Source organism: Macaca nemestrina, chromosome 6 (assembly GCF_043159975.1).
Source record: "Macaca nemestrina isolate mMacNem1 chromosome 6, mMacNem.hap1, whole genome shotgun sequence".
Lineage (NCBI taxonomy): Eukaryota > Metazoa > Chordata > Mammalia > Primates > Cercopithecidae > Macaca > Macaca nemestrina.
Window position 1 is genome coordinate 94535491 of NC_092130.1, and position 9889 is coordinate 94545379.

General features: G+C 41.2%; 1 long non-coding RNA gene across 1 annotated transcript; it reads left to right on the top strand.

Moving 5' to 3' along the window:
* Nucleotides 1-4959: 4959 nt before the first annotated feature.
* LOC139363601 (uncharacterized) lies at nt 4960-9633 on the top strand. The gene is made up of 3 exons (XR_011624271.1): nt 4960-5328; nt 6015-6121; nt 9431-9633. It is a non-coding gene; the product is annotated as an uncharacterized lncRNA (long non-coding RNA).
* Nucleotides 9634-9889: the final 256 nt, after the last annotated feature.

Sequence of the window (9889 nt, forward strand, 5' to 3'; positions counted from 1 at the left end):
TGAGAAATTTGTCAGTGCCCAATAGGCACATACCTCACATTGATAAGAAATTATGGTTAAGAATGAAACGTATATTTTTAATTTCAATGCACATATATTATCTTTTAAAGAAGCCACTAAGTTGTTGGGACATAAACATGTATTAAGTTACATGGACCTAACCACTTAATAAATGGAACTCTTGGGTATTTCTTTTGGCTTGAGACCCTGAGGGCTTCATGAACTGAGAACTTCTGGGAACATCTGCTGCATCCCTTTATGTGCATAGTCTCTTGTAATCCTTGCAGCAACCTAACAGATCAGGTACTGCTCATGTCTGTAATTTACAAATAAGGGAACTGAGGACTTGGACAGTAACAGGGCTAGGCAAAAATCACAAAATGCCTCAGTTATTCAAACACAGCCTTCTGACTCTGAAGCCACCTCTCTTTAATGGTTATACCATAGGCCAAATAACAGATACTTTTGTCCAGGCAGAGTTTCGGACAAAGAAGGTTACTCCCTCACAGAGCTGAATCTGACCCCAACGTATATCAGCATATGTTTTCCTACCATCTTGTCAAAGGACATATTAGCTCAGGCTCTCAAAGCCATTTGTTGAAATAACTACTTTGCAGAAATCACAGGCTCTAAAGCTCCCAAAAACTGTGTGTGCTCTAGATGAAAGTCACCTCGTATCCAAGCGAACAAAGAAAATCAAAGACTTTCTGAATTGGCAGCTTTAGTTCATCAACTCTATCAACTTGCTTAACAAACATTACCAAGTACACAGGCTCCTGTCTGAAGGAGTCTCTATGGAAATCCCAGATAAAATAGCAGAATTTGGTAAACTGTTCCAAAAGCAACATGACCTATCCATTTTTGACATGTCTGTAAAATCTGAAATACAGTGAAGCTATTACAAGCTAACACAGAATAGGAGCTAAAGCTATAAACAATCTCTAGAAAGCTAACAGCTGAAGCAGTGGCCAGCAACCTGTGGGGCATATGATTTTGAACTGGGCTTCTGCCAGTCTTAGGGAGCTGTAGATAGATAGACCTAGTCCAAGGTCCTTTAGTGGTCTTTAGATAAAACGAGTCCTTGTTTCTCTGTCTGAGCCCCTGCAGTTATAGGTTCCTCCAGAGGAAGCAAACATAGTTATAACTCTGAAGAACAGACCATCGACAAATTAACATCACTCTATTTATTTCTACCTCTATCATCCTTGTTTGACATCAGCTTCTATCTCAACCCAACATGCCACAGTCCTTTTTGGAAAATCTTCCAAGAAAATATACTTCTTGGAAAAAATTATGGTTTTTCTTCTTGGAAAATATATATATTTGTTTCTATAGATAGATAGATAGATAGATAGATAGATAGATAGATAGATAGATAGAGTATAGATATATCTATATATAGAGAGAGAGAGAGAAATATATATGTGTGTGTGTGTGTGTGGTGTGTGTGTGTAAATATGGCAAATCATTCTCCAGATGAATTACAAAGCTTTCAGATAGATAGATAGATAGATAGATAGATAGATAGATAGATAGATATTGATATTAAGGTGTTGGCACTTGGAACTGTGGAGGCTTGGTGAGTCCAAAATCTGATGGGCAGCCCAAAACACTAGAGACTTAGGAAACAGTTGCAATTTGAGTCCAAAGGCAGTCTTCCAGGGAATTCCTTCTTTCTTTGGAAGTGGTAAAGGAGGTCAACCTTTTATTTATTCAGACCTTCAGCTAATAGAATGAGGCCCATTCACATCATGGACAGCAATCTGCTTTACTCAAAGCCCACAAATTGAAATGCAAATCTCATCCAAAAGTACTTTTGAATCATCCAGAATAATATTTGACAAGATATCTGGGCACTGAGGCCCAGATAAGTTGACACATAAAATCAACCATCACAGCTACTACAGACTAGAAGAGACAAGAGCAAATTAGTAACTTAGATTCTGGGAACTTCAGGGAAGAGCCTATGAAGAAGTTCTGAGAGCCAGATCCATGCATAGTCCCTGTCTAAGACTATACTCCCTGGCTAATACACACTAGTTGTAGGTGAGAACGTGAGGAAGATTTTTAATGATGTCAGGAGGCAGGCTGCTGACTTTAAATTCATTAGAGAAATGTACAGCAGAAAGCATCAGCACATCACACACCTCTAATGCTCCACTTCCAAGTCCTCCTGATCCACTCCACCTCTTATTCCAGCTGCTGCTATGGCAACTAGGGCAGCACAGTCTCTGGCCAGATTCAACAAGGACAACTGGACAGAGCCTCTGCTTGGGCCTGCATGGCATACCTCTTCTTCCTATCTGGAATTTCTCTGGCATCCCAGGGCGGGCTACTCAAAAAAACGTACTTGGAACTCACATGTGTACACATAAGGAATGAGAGAAAAATTAATGCCCTTGGAGCCAGCCTTAGCCAGTGGAGAATGCGCTGCCAGACACATTTAATAAGTGTCCCTAGAAGGAATAGTCACCTGTAACAGTGGCCAAAATTTTCTCCTGCATTATTTCACTTCCTTCCCTGCACTCCTGCTCCCTAGGATTGTGTTCTCAAGTAAACCACCTGCCCTGCCATTCTTAATTTCTGACTCTGTTCTTATATCCAAATCAGAGGGTGAAAAAAATCTTTCCTTTCCATTTGCAAGGGAGGATTTAAGTTAAGCATTACAGTCTATTGCTTATCAAATAATATGTTGAACATTATCTTATCTAATGGCACAAAAGTATATTTGAACAAAGAGTACATGGGAAGCTGGTGGGACTCAAATATAAATAAGTTTTAAAAATCCATTAATCATACTACTGTACTCCAGCCCGGGTGGCAGAGTGAGACTCTCAAAAAAAAAAAAAAAAAAAAAAAAAAATCCATTGTTTCTGAACTACATTGAACTACATTGGCCTCTTCTCACTCTTTATCTGGCCAAATTGCTCCCTTGATTTAAGGATTTCCAGGAACTCAGAGATGCTCCTAATGATTAACTGATTGCTGCAAGACATATTAGAAAGCATAATCTTTATTTCCACAAATCCCCACCAAAGGCTATAATTATAACTATTTATTAAAGATCCAGAAAAGTAGATTTCAAAATACATTTTAGAGATTAGGAAAATAGATAACAAATAGCCTAAAACATAAAAACTATTGATAGAGTCAGAGATGGCCAAGTAATATTCACTCATTCATTTATTCACTCCTTCATTCAATATTGCACCAGGTACAATGCAAGCAGAGAGGGGAAGACCTGGGACCCTCCCAGGAACCTCAGAAATAGCTAAAAGGTTCCCAAGTTTAGCATGATTTTTGTGGAGGGGTCAACCACAAAACACTATTCTCTGACCACAGGGAGATGGTAGGTGACCCAGCCGGACCATTCTCCTGGCCAAGGAATTGGTTCGGAGGCAGGCATGTGACAAGTTGACCAATCAGAGAATCTGCTTGGTGTTTTCCAGTTTGAAGGGGTCTTGACTTTTGTGTCACAGAGTTAAAAGACCTTACTTGCCATGTGAAGAAAATTTGCTGGCAATAGGAGAAAATGAACATGAACAAGACAAACAGGAATAAGAAAGAAACAGAAGGAGTTTTTAAAAAATGTTTAAATACCTGCACCTTCTAAGCCTGAAGCCTGCTCCTCCAATTCTTTCCAGTTGCAAGTTCAAAAATCCATGTTATACTTATGATAACATTGGTTTTCTCTTAATTCCAATTAAAAGGAAACTTGCAGTATCCTGTGGAAAAAAATGAACTGCCGTGAGGAACATTTTTTCTCTTCTCCTATGAGGGGAGGTATTTTCCAAATACTCCTGGCCGCCCTGTCTTTGTTCACTTCATCTCAGAGGACATAGACTAACTTATCTTATCTGTAAATCTGAGAAGAAAAAACAGAGCATGCTCAGTTTAGCTACTTTATTTTGTTCTCTTGAGAGCAAGCTTCCTGCAGTGGGAGGAATTTCCCAGCCTCTCTGCTGCAAGTTTCACCCGAGTAGGCCTTCCTCAGTGAAGGCCAGCCTGGTCCAGGCCTGCCATGACTCCAATGTTTAATCTCATTAATTCTGGGATTCAGTAATAGTAAGATTACTATCCTACCAAGAGAAGCATATCTTCCAATCTACCCTTTGAAATAATAATAATAACAATGATAGCTAATACATACTGCTTACAACACGCCAGGCATTTTTTTCTCCTCTTGGAACTTTAAGGGCTTTACATATAAATGTATTTAATCCTTACAGTGATCAGTTGTAGATGTACTCTTGTGACCCTCATTTTACATTAAAGAAAATGAGACACAGAGAGTGGAAGTAATTTTCCCTAAGATGACACAGCCAGGAAGCTGCATGCCTAGGATTCAAATGTAGTCCGTGTGGTCCTAGCATCCAGGCTCTAACCACTATTCCATGTATCACATGCGCTAAAGGAGCTACACTTGCTGTACTAGTTAGCCTTCCATTTGCCTTCCTCTTTTATCTTTAATCTCAGTTTGTTCAAAGGATATTCTTTACAGGGCCCTCTTAAAATTCCCAACACCCATCTAATCAAAGGTTCAGGATAATTTCTCCATTGAAGGTATACCTGAAGAAAAGGTTATACTACCTAATACTATAATTCCTAGGAAATACCAATCAGCTTCCATTTAATCCATATCACATTTATAGTATGGTAGACCTATACTAGCCAGGAAAATCCAACTTCGTAGGCCACAAATTCTTTTTCTTGATCAACAAATAAAAGGCAACTCTGCAGTTTTCCTTAGTGGGCTTTAAAAGTTTCACTGCTGATTTTTATGGTGCCTGTCATAAAGTTTTGAAGACTTTAACATATACAGTGTGATGTTACGCATGCACCAGTTAGTTGAGCTTCAATCTGAAGCAGTCAGTTGCCCTAATGGAACCTGGGCAACTTAGGGACCGTCAGTTAGGAATATAGACAAAGGCTACCACGAGCCTGTCCAGTTTCCCTCAGGGCAAAATGGACATTTTCTTTAGTCCTCAAATGAATAAGTTGTAAAGAAGTTTTAAGTCCCTGAAAGTACAAATATGAAGTGGTTAGGGCAGATTTCCTTCCCTCAGGCTGGTAAGACACAGAACTCACTACATAGGCTGGTCTTCCCTCAGAGACTTGTCTGAATGCCTGTTGAAGAGGATTGCCTTACCATGTGATCTTTTCCTAAGGCCAGAACCTGAAACATCACAGAGTGCCAACTGAAGGTACAGCTGACAAATTCTCTAATTCAAAGCTGTGTTCAAATGGAATTCCTGCAGATCTGTGACTCTCCCCACCCCGCGAGTGACACCTTTACATTTCATTTAATAACAAACACCAGGAGAGGAGGTATGTGACAATCCTCAAAGTGTAGTTAGTTGGGTCCTTGATCATTACCTTATCTGCAAGACTGTGAGGCAAAAGCAGAGTCACAATATTCCTAGGAAATTTCTTTGAACTAATAGTGTGTGGCAGGGAGAATAACAATCCCCCCGATGTGTCCACACCCTAATCCCCAGAACCTGTGACTATGTGAGGTTGCATGGCACAGGGGGACTGAAGGCTGCAGATGGAATTAAGGTTGTTAATCCAGTGACCTTGAGGTAGGGAGATTATTCTGAACTATCCAAGTGGACCCATTGTAATCCCAAGGGTTCTTATAAGTGGAAGAGGGAGAAGAAAGAGGGAGAACCAGAGATATGGCAGTGTGAGGACTCACCCTGTTGTTGCTGGCTTTGAAGATAGAGGAACAGGGCCACGAACCAAGGGGCAAAGGCAGTGTCTAGAAGCTGAAAAAGGCACAGAAAGAGATTTCCCCTAGGGTCTTTAGAAGGAACAGAGCCCTGCCATGATTTTAGTCATGTGAGACCAGTTTTAGATTTCTGACCTCAAGGACTATAAGGTAATAAGTTTATGTTGTTCTAAGCCCCTACATTTGCGATAATTTGTTACTGCAGGAATGTAATACTCATATACAGGGTAAAAAGAAATGAGGAAACGTTAAATGCCGGTTCTTCTCCATTCACCCCCAACAGCCATGCTCTACGTTTTCTGCACTGTTATGTACAGGGAGTGGAGGGGGCTGACCATAAGGACGGCACAGCCAGGCTCCCTTGCCTTCTGGCTTCTGGAATATCTGACAGTGAGTAGAGAAAGGTGCCAGGATATTTCTTCCCTGAGTCTCGTTCGACTTTGATGCTGTGATCCTTGCAGGGACTATACCGCCAATTAAGACTGTAGTTCCTGCTGGGCAGCCTTTGTCCACAATGCAGCCAGCAGGCTTTAGCCACACTACCTCCCTTTCATGCCCCTCAGGCTTGGAGTTGGTGTTGTCTTCATGTGGAGCTAGACTCAAGTAGCCAAATATTTTATGTTAGTTTCCCTAAGTCTGTTTATCTCTGGGGGGGGGGGGGGAAGCTCTATGTGAAATTCCCTATGAAATTCTCCTCAGTTAAATCCCCTTTTTACGACATTGTCAGAACCCTGATGTATAGGTGTATGGTAATATATTTCCTCTAGGCTATTGACTTATTTCCTTAGAGGCTTCTGTTAATATTATTCTTGACTTTCTAACAAGACTGTAGGTGACTCAAAGCCCAGACCATCTATTTCTTTGTGATTCCCTATAGCCTCAGCACAGGAGTAAAATGCCCTTGAATTTAATAAATGTTGAATTAATTCATAATATGGTTAAAAGTCAAGTAAAATATTCGAATGGTAAACTGGAAAAACGTTAGAAACAGGGTTGTTTTCTATCCAAGATGGCAGGACATTCCGAGGCAGTGCCAAACACAGTCAGCCCCTCATACTCATGGGTTCTGCATCTGTGGACACAGCCAACCATAGGAGGAAAATATTTAGAAAAAGAATTGTGTCTGTACTGAACAGGCATAGACTTTTTTTCTTGTCATTATTCCCTAAATGATACAGTATAACAACTATTTACATAACATTGATATTGTATTAGGTATTGTAAGTAATCCAGAAATGATTTAATGTATATGGGAGGATGTGCATCGGTTATATGCAAACACAACACCATTTTATATCAGGGACTTAAGCATCTGTGGATTTGGGTATCCAAGGAATGTCTGGGAACCAATCATCCATGGATACTGATGTACAACCGTATATATAAATGGCCTAAGTATGTGCAGAATCAAGTACTACAAAACGAATGTGTCATAGAAATAATGTGAGAAGCAGAAAGTATGAGCCACAACCATTTCTTCTTTAACAATGTTTATGGCAGGAAGGAGTATTAATAAGACTACAGATAACTCTATGATGAAAGGGTCATTCACTTGCATGGCCCCTTTCAGGGCCCTGAGAGAAATCTAGAAATTTGTTCATACAGTCACACATATTCCATTCACAAAAGTAAGATATATTAATGGCAATCAGTAAAGACCATTGTCTTAATTTGGTGTAGTCCAGTGTAGAGTGTCAGAGCCCAAGCAGGGAAAAGAGTGCGTCCCAGGGGAGAAGAGGCCCAGTAAGGGTGTCACAGCACAAGTAGGGTAGAAGGACATCCATGTGGGGGTAGGACCCGGCACAGAGAACCAGAGGCTGGGAGAGATGAAGAGGTGTCCACACAGGAGGATTGCCAACTGTGAGGGGTTGGATCCCCAGCAGGGTGAGAAGAGTGACCCAGAGGGTGGGAGCAGCAGCAGCAGTGGAGATAGGTTACACACAGATAAATCAATTACTTCCTGGATTAATCAGAACCAGTAGGAGAAACACACACATACACACACATATATGTATATATGTGTATATGGTGGAAGAGATGCACCAGAGAGAGATATTTGTTCTAAGAAACCAGCTGATGTGATTGTAGTAACCTCAAAGGGCTTTCCTGCCAGCTGTACAGACAAAATCAGTTCACTCAGAACACAATATTGTATTAAAGAAAGAGTTTAATTAACACAAGGCTTGCCACATGAGAAAATTGGAGTTATCACTCAAATCAGGCTCCCTGAAGGCTCAGAGGTTCAGGTTTTTCAAGGATAGTTTGGTGGGCAGGGGGACTAGGAAACAGGTGCTACTGACTGGTTGGGGATGTAATCACAGAGGTGTGGAAAATGGTCCTCGTGCACTGAGTCTGCCTCTGAGTAGGGGGCCACCATCATGTGTCCTGGTGGGGTTAGTCAATTACCAGAATGTAAAAGATTGAAAAACATCTCAAAAGACCAATCTCAGGTTCTACAATAGTGATATCATCTATATGAACAATCAGAGAAGTCACAAAACTCATAACCTCTGGAACAATGGCTGTTCATTGTTTAAGTGTGCCTAGATCTTAGCAGAATTCAGGTGTCTCTCATAATCCTAACCTTGTGTACTTTCATTAGTTTTACAAAGGCAGTTTAGTTTTGGGAAGGGCTCTTATCATCCTTGCTTTAAACTATAAACTCAATTCCTCCCATGGTTAGCCTGGCCTACTCCCAGGAATAAGTGAGGACAGCCAGCCTGTGAGGCTAGAAGCAAGATAGAGCCAGCCATGTCAGATTTCTCTCACTGTCATAATCTTTGCAAAGGTAGTTTCATGATGATGGAGGCTAAGTCCCACTATCTACCAATTGCAAGCTGGAGACCCAGAGAAGACAGTTGATGTAATTCAGTCTGAGTCTGAAGACCTGGGGACCAGAGGAGCTGATGTTGTAAACCCCAGGCCATGAGCTGGAGAACATGAGATAAGATGTTCCCAGTGAGGCAGGAAATTAAGTGGTGAATTACTCCTTCCTCTGCCTTTTGTTCTATTCAGGTCCTCAAGGATTGAGTGACGCTCAGCCATATTGAAAAGGGCAATCTACTTTATTGAGTCCACTGATTCAAATGTTAAATTCATTTGGAAACAATCCGATAGACACAAGGCAAGCAAAATTTAATCAAGGTACCCTGTGGTGCTGTCAAACTGACACATAAAATAAATCATCACACTTAGCAAATAAGTAATTATATTAAAGAAAATATAAACCAGTTTTGTTACTGTCAGAGACCCATACAAAAATGTTCGGGGGGCATCTTTGCTTATCATAGCTAAGATAGATTATGTATTGCTTAAATAGCCACACTTCTATAAACGGTCATTCCCATCAAGAAGTAAAGTCTAGGCCGGGCGCGGTGGCTCAAGCCTGTAATCCCAGCACTTTGGGAGGCCGAGACGGGTGGATCACGAGGTCAGGAGATCGAGACCATCCTGGCTAACACGGTGAAACCCCGGCTCTACTAAAAAATACAAAAAACTAGCCGGGCGAGGTGGCGGGCGCCTGTAGTCCCAGCTACTTGGGAGGCTGAGGCAGGAGAATGGCGTGAACCTGGGAGGCGGAGCTTGCAGTGAGCTGAGATCTGGCCACTGCACTCCAGCCTGGGCGACAGAGCGAGACTCCGTCTCAAAAAAAAAAAAAAAGAAGTAAAGTCTATTTCTCCTCTCCTTGATCCTGGGCAGGACTCTATGACCACTTCGACAAAGAAAATGCTCTGGAAATGCTGGAAGTGCTGCTATGACTTCTGAGGAGAGGTCACATAAAAGAGGTCACAAGGTCACATAAAGAGGTTGTTTGAATTGCCTGGCCAACAACTCCAGCCAAAATCTCAGCTAACTGAAAGCATCAACCAGCAGACATATGAATGTGTGAGCCTTCAGAAGACTTCAGGTCCGAGACTTGGGGACATTTTAGCCAGTGCTGAATGGAGCAGAGATAAGCCATCCCCACTAAGCCCTGCCCCAGTTGCGTATTCATGAGCAACATAAATGATATTTTAAATCACTGTTATGTAGCCATACATAGTAACTGTAACAATACTAAAATCTAGAAACAATCCAAATAGTCATCAGCAAGAAAACAGATAAACAAATGGTGGTATATCTATGTAATGAAATAACAGACAACAATAAAAAGAAATG